The 9,630-nt window shown below is 51.5% G+C and overlaps 1 protein-coding gene across 1 annotated transcript in view; it reads right to left on the minus strand.

Moving 5' to 3' along the window:
* The window catches only part of LHFPL6 (LHFPL tetraspan subfamily member 6), a 144,897-nt gene extending 143,210 nt beyond the window's left edge, over positions 1 to 1,687 (minus strand). The window contains exon 1 of the mRNA XM_037378304.1: positions 1,415 to 1,687. The gene's annotated coding sequence lies outside the window, so the exon portion shown is untranslated. The remainder of the gene's footprint in view (positions 1 to 1,414) is intronic.
* Positions 1,688 to 9,630: the final 7,943 nt, after the last annotated feature.

Genomic DNA, 9,630 nt, shown 5'->3' on the forward strand with positions numbered 1-9,630 from the left:
CAGTGAATTCAATTCACGTACAAGCAATAAAATTAATACTCCTTCAGCACAAGGAGGGAATGCAGAGAAAGAGCCTGTAAGTGAAATTAAGCATGTGCACCACAAGAAAGTTTTGTTTACTTTTAAAATGCTAAGAAAACTCTTCTATAATGTTAAAAAAAGGCCTATGCTGCTACTCAAGAAGTATACACCTATCTACTTGTAGCCTAGCTGCACAAATAAATGCCTTTCAACCTGCAAAACACCAAACCCCTGGGAATAAAAACTTGGCAGATGGGCACAGGGTGCCTCCGTCCCTCCAGAGGCACCTTCTGGAGAAGAATCTGCCCTTGTCTTGGCGTGGCACCAACTGTCTAAGGCAAAGTGGGTCACTTGGGGAAGACCTTTCCCTGAATCGGGGGAGGAGGTACGGCTGGAAATAGGGGACAACATGGAAGCTTCCAGGGGCAGGACCCTGCAAACCCGCCGGCTCCAGCGGGGCAGCTGCTTTGCCTCCCCGGGGGCTGCCAGCCCACAGCCGGGGCTTCTCTCCGAGGAGGCGGACTCGCCCCTCCGGCCTCGAAACCCCGCTCCCCCCCCTCCGGGGGTAGGAGGGGGCGGCGGAGAGATCCGGCTTCCCCCGAGGGAAGGCGGCGGCCGGGAAGCAAAACTCGCCGGGGTGATGCGAGGGGAAGGTGCGGGGCGCCGCGCCCGCGGGGCCGGGGGGTGGGGGGGGGCCGGGACCGGGAGGGGCGGGCTGGGATGCAGGGGCTCCGGGAGGGCCAGGCTGGGAGGGGAGGGGGTCCTGGAGGGGCAGGCTGGGAGGGGAGGGGGTCCTGGAGAGAAAAGGGTGTGCGGCCGGGGAAGGGCTGGAAAGGCAGAGATGCAGGGAGGGCAGGGGACCCGGGGGCAGGGAGGACGGAGAGCAGGGAAAACAGTGGGGGGCGGAAAGGGAGAGCGGTCCAAGGTGGCAGGGAGATCCGGGAAGGACGGGGGCCCGGGAGGGGTAGGATGCGGGAAGGCAAAGGTATGGGAGGGCTGGGGATCAGGCAGGGGAAGGGAGCCTGGAGGGTCCGGTGGAACGGGCGAGGGATGCGGCCGGGCAGGGTGTCGGACCGGGAATGGGGATCCGAGAGGGGAAAGGGGTCGGTGGGTGCAGTGGATGTGGCCGTGCAGGGTGGGTAGGGGTCGGGCAGGGGAAGGACGCTCTGAGGGCTCGGGGATACGGAGTCGTGCAGGGGATGCAGCGTACCGGGATCGCGGCAGGGCAGGGGTCCGGGAGAGGAAGGGGGCGCCGGAGGTCCGGCAGGGCAGGGGATGCAGCAGCCCAGGGAGTGCGGGAGGGCGGGGGCCCGGGAAGAGGCGGGAGGACAGGGGGTCCGGGGGTGCCGGGATGGGGCCGGTCAAGGTGCCGGGGAGGCGAAGGGCTACTTACTGACAGGCCGGGCGCGGGGGCTGCCCGCCGCGGCTGCCGGGAGCACATGGGCGCTGAGCCGGGGCGCGGGGCTGGCGGGTGGCGGCCGCCCCAAGCGACTCTCCCCGCGGTCCCGGCGCGGAGGCGACGCGAGCGCTCCGAGGCGGGCGGGACCGGGACCGGGACCCTCCCCAGCCCGGCCCGTCCTTCCCTCCCTTCCTCCGCACGTTCCTCTCTCCCCCTGTTTGATTACTCGGGAGGCAGCGCACTCCGCCGCCTCTCCTCCCCCTTCCCCCGCCGCCGCCTCCCCGGGCGGGACCCGCCGCGGACGGCGCAGTTGCGGGGCCGCGGACGGGGCCAGGGGCAAGGGGCCGGGCGGCGGCGGCGCCGGTGGGGGGGAGCGGGGGGGGGGGGGGGGGGGGGGGGCGCGGCGGTGCCTCCCCGAGCCCTCCTGGGGGAGGGGGGGTGGGATGTCCCGCTCCCAGAGCCCTCCTGGAGCTGGGGCGGTGGGTGCTGGCTCCCCGAGCCCGACGGCGGCTGGGGCGGTGGGTCTCGGTTCCCGGGGGCCAGAGCGGTGGGGCCGGAGCGGTGGGGCCGGGGGCGGCGGGGAGCGCTGCGGTGCCGCCGGGCTCCGCTCTGCCCGCCGCGGCTGCCGCCGGGGAGCGAGGGGCGGTGGAGCCGGGGACGGAGGGGAGGAAAGGAGGAAAAAGCTGGCGGGGAAGGCGCGTTAGAAGGGAAGGGAGAAGGCCGGAACCCTTACATGGGGAAAATATGGGCTACCTCCCGATGGTGTGCGAGAGATAGGAGTGTGTGTGTATGTGTGCGTGTGTGTGTGTGTGCCTGCATGCGAGCTGCTGATCCAGCATTTTGATCGCAACAGTTCGGGAGCTGGTCTACAGCGAGAGCAAATGTGACCAGAGTACCAAGCAGCTCATCCCTCCTGGGTTAGGTCAAGCGGAGAGGCGTGAGCTCCGGTCCTTTCCCAGGGTGTCTTCAGTGGGAAAGTTCTGGGGAGGGGTTGCTTTCTGGGGCTGAGGAGGGATGGTGCACACAGAGCCTCTGGGAGAAAGACAGATTTCCTATTCTGCTTTTTCCTCTCTGCCCTACAGCTTGAATAAATTCCTTCAGACAGGAGACAATTTTATGCCAGGTTTAAATTATGTCAGCACCAGACATGCAAAACCTCTTTGGTAATGTTTCTTTTACAGTCCTGGAACATGACATGAGATTTAAGTACTGATCATTAATATTATTAATGCTAAATGGAAGTGAGGTTTATTGCACTCAGTCTGTGTTTACACCATTTAATAGTAACAACAGTCATGTTCAGAATTAAATTACAAAGCCACTTTATTGGTGGGGGTTTTTTTTTAAATAAGCCTTTTCATGTTTTCCCCATAATGCCAAGTCTTAAAATCGGAACAGTGCCGAAAATGTGTATTTTCTCAAGGGATAAAAAAATGGATTGGAAAGTATCTAGCAAGATCGAGTTTTCCATCCTAACATTTCAAGTGTATTCTTTGAGGAAAAGTGCTTCAAATCAAAGTAGGTTAAATACAGGCTGGGTGCTAAAATGTATGCAATAATGTGCTTCACAAGGAAGACACACCCCCCAACACATGCGTGCCCCCCGACTACCTCTAGGCTACAACCACCTAGTATGCATCTATATTAGCAAGTAATGTGGATCGATCTGATCCAACCAGTTGGTGCTGAGGACCTGAATGATGGTCACGCTTTCCCATGTTTTTTTTTTTTCAAATGCAATCCAGCCTGGGTCTATGGACTGAGGGCCCCGTCAGCACTCAGGACACGTCAGATGCACTCCTGGCGCCTGTCTTCTGCTTTGGTGCCATCTGCATCTACTTTGTGCAGTCCCCACTGCTGGGTAAACCAGAATGTGGTAAATGAGGATGATCTGGAGATTCACTCCAAAAGCATGCCCCTGATCCACACCAAAACATGGATGTGGATGTGCCCATGGGGTGGCTGACAGAAGGGGAGCTGAGCTGCTGTGACTTTCCCAAGGCTGAGAGCTGGAGCCTGCTCTGCAGCATACCATTCTCGCACCCTCCCCTCAAATCAGCCTCCTGCCTGGTGCCAAGCCTCCACTCTGGAGAGTGCACCAGCTCTGAGGTCTCCACTTCTGCAAGGAGCTATGCACTTCTTGATGAGTGTAGGCTCTTCATTTACTGTTCTCATGCCTTTACTTGGCTCAGTCAGGTGTTTTACCTCCTGCTGTTCATTTTATCAATACCTGAAATGACAGGGATACTAAGCTAACTACTAACTAACCACTAAGCTAACGTTGTGATGTTTGAACTGCACTCTTGGTGTAAAAACAAGAACTGAGTACTGTTACTAAATCTGCAATTGTTTAAAGACCCAGTCTGACTTTCTTTCCTTAGCCAAGGGCCTCAGTTGTAATGAAACTGTGATAAATGTGTCTAAATTAGGCAAGCGGTGGGATTAGGCATGGGTAGAAATTGCTTGGCAATAAAATGACTGTGGAAAAACTTCTGTTTCACACATGTAAACAGTTTCTCAGTTAAAACTGGCTTTGTAAACCTAGGGAGAAGCAAGCAAGTATGGATTTTTTCATGCAATTTATCTCTTCTATGGTATATGCCAAGGTCCCCAAGTCAGTGTTTGCTTTGCTAATGGTATCTCTACAGCAGTTCATTTACTTCCCTTATATGGCCTTTACATTCACTCCCTGAGCTGCTGCCATTCTGCATTCCCTCAAGGAAACTGTATGCTGAATTCTGCATCTCTCCTGAAGCATCTTATCTTGCCAACTGTCTCTGAATGCCCCCACAGGCTGGCTGCATGACTTAGTCACTTGTAGGGAAATAAGCTTTATTTCACAGTCCATTTTCTGAGAGAAAAGGAGTTTTGTTTTGCTTAGAAAAAAATTAAACACATTGTATGTCTAAGTAAACATCCAAATTCTTACTCCATTTTTTTCCTAATGTTTATAGCTCGGCATGCTTCAACTGTATCAACTTTTGCTGCCCCTCTCAGGGAACAGCGTGCGTACAAGTATTTTTACTGGGAAAGTTAGCCTAAATATTTCAAGTCACATCTAACCTGTCTGAAAGAAAAAAGGAGTTATTACTTGGTGCTTCAGGATCTGCAGTCTCTCTTGTAACCACAAAAGCAGAGAGACCTCCACAGAGAAGAGCCATAACAAAAGTCCTGGTCTCCAGGGTCTTGTCTATACTGAAATAGCAGCTGGTTTTAAAATTGGTTCTGGTGTTTTGAAATTTAAGAGAATCCACTTTTGAGAAGGCTTCAGAGACAGGTGAGGGAACCTGAGCCACAAATTCCACACTGTTGGAACCACTGGAAATCAGACTGGATCAAACACCCATGAATACTCTGTCAGAAAACCACCCTAGCAGGGAGACAGGAAAATATACCTATAGATTTTACCATTTCTTTTCTTTCCGATCCATTGACTAAGCTGCTGTTACAGCTGGGGCCCTACAGACTCGGTGGAGCTAATCAGCACAGCAGAATAAAGAGAGAAAACACTGTCACTGTACCTAAATCAATCCCGACCCGACTAATATACACATCATAGGCTTGGTCACAGACTTTCATTACAGCATATCCTGTAAGACAATCCACTGTCATATAAAATGCCATAGGGGAATACATATGTTCCCAAACCCCGAGGAAAATGAAGCAGCTACTGAACCTCCATCTCATTCTTCAGCCTTTGACAAGAAAAAGAAACAAGTATTTTTATCTTGCAGGCCACCATCTGGTTTTCTCTTGTGTGGTCCACAGGAGAGTGATCACACTGACATGGTTCCGAGCATCTTACAAAACTGGATCTTCAGGTCATGTCTGTACTCGATTTTAAATGAAAAAGGTGTTGGCACAACAATAGACTTGAGGCTACATACAGGGAGCAACAGAAAGTCAACCCAATTATTCAAATACAGTCACTGAAAACCAAACAGACAAGTACTGTTAAGGAAATCATCCGATAATTAATATATTTGCCTGAAATGATGTCAAATCTGCAGCAGCTGGAAAAAAACAACCAACTAAACAGGCAGAAAAAGAGAAGCCCGAGTCTAACACCTGCAAATTTCTCAGAGGAAGGTAAGAAAACAAATTCAAGTAAGAAAAAAATTCAAGTCACTAGATCCTAATACATCCGTAAGGTGTCTCTTCCAAGTCAAACACATTGCATGTTTTCTACTGTGGGTAGCTACTTAGCTCTAAACAAAAGACCCTCTCTCCACTTCCATTCCAATACTATATTAAGTACTTCTTTTTATGGTGGTTCCTTTGGTGGTAAACTTTATAAATCCCATTACTGATATTTCATAAACAGAGCATTTTCTGAAGGATAGTTGTCTTACTGGACGTAATACTGTCGCTACTAACGACAGTCTTCTAATCTCCAAATGTACATATAAATAACATGTCAATGTAAAACAAAAAAAGGAACCATCATTTACTATTTGCCATAAACATTCCTTGTGTTGTTTCATCTTTATGAAGTTACTACTCATCATCTATTGTATAAAAGCCACCAGGTGCTCTGCCTTTTGCAAGACTAAAATAGTAGCTACAGCAAATCAAGCTACTGATTATCTCTTTTGTGTCCTGTTGCTGACAAGCCTGGTGGCTGTGGGAGAGGCCGGGGAGGCTTATTCTGCACCAGCCCCACATCTGAAGGGAAGAATGCCTGTTCTGCCCTCGCAAACACTGCCAAGGTGACAGAGCTCTGGGATGACAGGTCCCAGACCCGTCCTCCTTCAACAGGGAATTGGCTTAACCCTGCATGAACCCTAGAAAAAAACATGTAGATGATTCCAATCCTAAATTTCCACTGTTCCCAAGTGAACTTGGAAAAATCAGGGATGTCTGGATGATGAATGAGCAATTTCCCAGGAAGGAATGCTCATCTACTGGTAGCTTATTTGCTGTGCCTATAGACCCAAAAAAATAATTTAATCATGGCATCTTATTTACCAGGGGATATCTGTTTGTCTTCCCTAGACACAGTTGAAGAAAGATGCTGGGAACATATAAAGAGCAGGTCTTGCCATGGTGTTTTAGAATCATAGACTCATTTAGTTTGGAAAAGACCTTTAAGATCATCAAGTCCAACCATTAACCCAAGACTGCCAAGTCTATCACTAAACTACATCCCTAAGCACCACATCTACACATTTTATAAACACCTCTGGGGATGGCGATTCCACCACCTACCTGGGCAGCCTGTTCCAACACTTAACCACCCTCTCAGTGAAGACATTTTTCCTAATGTCCAATCTAAACCTCCCTGGCACAACTTGAGGATGTTTCCTCGCACCCTGTCGCTTGTTATCTGGGAGAAAAGACCGACCCCCACCTGCCTACACCCTCCTTTCAGGCAGCTGTATAGAGCAGTAAGGTCTCCCCCCTGAGCTTCCTTTTCTCCAGACTGAACAGCCCCAGTTCCCTCAGCCGCTCCTCACCAGACTTGTGCTCCAGACCCTTCACCAGCTCCGTTGCCCGTCTCTGGACACGCTCCAGCACCTCAGTGTCTTTGTTGTGGTGAGGTGCACAAACCTGGCACGGTATTCGAGTTAAGGCCTCAATAACTTCCCTAACCCTGCTGGCCACACTATTCTTGATACAAGCCAGGATGCCATTGGCCACCTGGGCACACTGCTGGCTTATGTCCAGCGGCTGTCGACCAGCACCCCCAGGCCCTTTTCCACCAGGCAGCTTCCAGCCGCTCTGCCTCAGGCCTGTAGCATCGCCTGAGGTTGCTGTGACCCCAGCGCAGCAGCTCGCACTCTGTGGCGTGCCTGCTGAGAGAAATGAGATCGTTTAACAGCACATGCAGCAGTGCGAAGGTTTTTATTTTTAATTTAAAGCCTCAATTAGGGATCGCGTTTCAGCTGCGAGTCACAATCTGAAAGCAGGGCCAGAAGCGCGCTGGTCCGCGGGCGAGCAGCGCGGCGGCGGCGGGAGCGGAGCGCTGCGCTGCTCCACAGTGACACTCGCTGGGCGGCCGGGCCGGGGAGCGGCACGGGGCAGCGGCGGGAAGCGGGGTCAGAGCGGGAAGGGAGCCGGGGCAGCGGCGGGAAGCGGGGTCAGAGCGGGAAGGGAGCCGGGGCAGCGGCGGGAAGCGGGGTCAGAGCGGGAAGGGAGCCGGGGCAGCGGCGGGAAGCGGGGTCAGAGCGGGAAGGGGGCCGGGCCGGGCCAGGCCGCCAGCGCGGGCGGCTCCGCGCCGCTCGGGCCCCGTGGCAATGGCGCGGGGTTTGCCCCTGCCCATCCCCCACCCCCCCGCGTTTGATGCGGGCTGCAGGCGGGGCAGGGCGTGTGTGTGTGAAAAGTGGGGGCAGAGCGCAGGGCTTGTTCCAGCTCTCCGCAAACGGAGAGGTTCGTACCGCCCTGGGGCCGCTGCCTTGAGGTCCCAGAGGTGCCTTTGCAGAACGTGCGACGGTGACTTGTGTGGCACCGTTTGTGTCAGCTGTGTGCGCCTGCGAAGGGGGTGCGAGCAGCGGCGCGTTCCTCCCCCTACCCAGCCTTCTGCCGCGCAGCTGGAGCTGAGCTGCCTCCCCCCCTGAGCCCCGGCAATCGTTTGCATCTAGGTCACCGTATCAGACGTATTCCCAAGGGTGAGGCTAATGATTTCGGGTTTTTTTAGAAAGGAAAGCTGAACATCCTTTTGTTGGGGACAAACGCAAATTAATTTGCAACTCGAAGCTCGCTTCCTCACCATCACACCCCGAGGTTTGTACAGATCTCAGGTGCTCCGTGAAGACAGAACCTCTGAAATCTCACACGGATTCATTCATGGAAAAATTGTAAAGCCACCTGTTGTCAGCTGAAACCCAAACAGTACCCACTTTCTGGTATATCAGCGCCTGAAACATGTTCTCAGTGAGGGAAGAGCCTAGCTAATTTTTTTCAAACTCTCTAAAAGGCTTGTTAATAGGAAATCCAGTACATAGATAGCATTCATATACCTACATAGGCATGTGTTTATGTATTCTACATATATACCTATACCTCCACGTATTAAAAATACTGCACAGGGAGTACCTGAGACCCAGACTGGACCATAGACCCCAGACTACCTGCCCTGCACTGTGCATGGGGAGCAATAGGCACCTATTGAATCATGTCCTGGACGCGTCTTGTGCTCACAGGGAAGCTGCAGCAGGCTGAAGAGAGATGCATCTTGGCCTGTGCGTCTCTGTTAATCTTTTGCTTCGGCCCGTGTTATCCTTCCAAATTACAAGTTGTTCTTCCGATGTCATTCAAAGGCATCGTTTCCTGTTTCCACCCAAAGCTGCCTGCTCTGGGAAGAGCTCTCAACTGCATGCGAGAGGGTTCTCTCTATATTATGTTTGGCAAAATAACCTAGTCATAGATTGTGCTTCTGCAATGTAACTACATATTTCAATATTCCTTTTCCCGATTAAAAAGCTAATTAGCAAGGTCGTTACAGTTGCCACTTATAAGGGGGAAGATAGTAATTCCATTAATGTGCTCACAGGAACTTCATTTATATTACCTCTTAACCTTTACAAGGATATGATCATTTCAATAATTAATTGCTTTTTGCCATTTAATTTGCAGTTTACCATTTTCAAGGGAAATTACCCATTAAACCAAGGCTTTTTTTTTTTTTTTTTTAAATCGTTCACTCAAATAAGCTCTCCTTAGAGAAGCTAGATATTTGCTAAGCCACTTTCACATTTGAGAAGAGAGGACTCTGTCAGCGCTGCATATTAAAGAATGGCCCATCGCTCAGGCCTTTAACCATCTGGAGGAAAATGAGGCTGAATGGGGCTGAGGCAGTGATGAGGAGGGAATCAATTCTTATTCTCTTCCTCCACATTCAGAGAGGCAGTGTGTCCTTACTCTGTGATTGACATGGTGTGAGTTGTCTTTCCTCGTTCTTCACAACTATCTCGTTTCTTCAGCTGAAGTTAATTTATGCTGCAATACTCATCCATGAGTGCTTCTGTTAACTTCAGTGACTGAAAAAAGAAAGGAACTTTGGCTCAACCTTTTAAAACATAGAAACTCTATCCATGAATCACCAAGCACTTAAGCACATCTTCAAGTCAGCGCCTGACACTTTGGAGAACAGAGCTGAACACACTTATTCCTGCTCACACCTAAGCCTCTCATAAAACAACTATTCATTTCAATGAATCAGACACAAGCTAGCATCCCTGTGGTAGTGTGCTGGCATAATATCTCTGCTA

Source organism: Falco rusticolus, chromosome 2 (assembly GCF_015220075.1).
Source record: "Falco rusticolus isolate bFalRus1 chromosome 2, bFalRus1.pri, whole genome shotgun sequence".
Classification (NCBI taxonomy): Eukaryota; Metazoa; Chordata; class Aves; order Falconiformes; family Falconidae; genus Falco; species Falco rusticolus.